A 1,145-nucleotide genomic window follows, 5' to 3' on the forward strand; every position below is an offset into this window, starting at 1 on the left:
GGGACTCTGGTAGGTCGTCAGCTATGATTGCACTGGCGTCCATTGGAATTTCGGTGTCTGGAGTACTTGTATTTGTGCACACGGAGGCCCAAGTCCCGGGAAGTGTCGTCTTCGCCTGCCGAAACTGCCCGAGTTTGTTACTCAGAGACAATGATATACACTACGCAATCAAAAGTATCCGGACACCTGGCCGAAAATGACTTACAAGTTCGTGGCGCCCTCCATCGGTAATGCTAGAACTCAATATGATGTTGGCCCACCCTTGGGGCCTTGATGACAGCTTCCACTCTCGCAGGCATACGTTCAGTCAGGTGCTGGAAGGTTACTTGGGGAATGACAGCCCATTCTTCACGGAGTGCTGCACTGAGGAGAGGTATCGATGTCGGTCGGTGAGGCCTGGCACGAAGTCGGAATTCCAAAACATCGCAAAGGTCTTCTATAGGATTCAGGCCAGGACTCTGTGCAGGCCAGTTCATTACTCGGATCTTGTTGTTGTTGTGGTCTTCAGTCCTGAGATTGGTTTGATGCAGCTCTCCATTCTACTCTATCCTGTGCAAGCTTCTTCATCTCCCAGTACCTACTTCAGCCTACATCCTTCTAAATCTGCTTAGTGTATTCATCTCTTGTTCTCCCTCTACGATTTTTACCATCCACGCTGCCCTCCAGTACTAAATTGGTGATCCCTTGATGCCTCAGAATATGCCCCACAAACCGATCCCTTCTTCTTGTCAAGTTGTGCCACAAATTTCTCTTCTCTCCAATTCTATTCAATACCTCCTCATTAGTTATGTGATCTACCCATCTAATCTTCAGCATTCTTCTGTAGCACCACATTTCGAAAGCTTCTATTCTATTCTTGTCCAAACTATTTATCGTCCATGTTTCACTTCCAGACAAATACTTTCAGAAACGACTTCCTGACACTTAAATCTATACTCAATGTTAACAAGTTTCTCGTCCTCAGAAACGCTTTCCTTGCCATTGCCAGTCTACATTTTATATCCTCCCTACTTCGACCATCATCAATTATTTTGCTCCCCAAATAGCAAAACTCCTTAACTACTTTAAGTGTCTCATTTCCTAATCTAATTCCCTCAGCATCACCCGACTTAATTCGACTACATTCCATTATCCTAGTTTTGCTT

Source organism: Schistocerca americana, chromosome 9, assembly GCF_021461395.2.
Source record: "Schistocerca americana isolate TAMUIC-IGC-003095 chromosome 9, iqSchAmer2.1, whole genome shotgun sequence".
Lineage (NCBI taxonomy): Eukaryota > Metazoa > Arthropoda > Insecta > Orthoptera > Acrididae > Schistocerca > Schistocerca americana.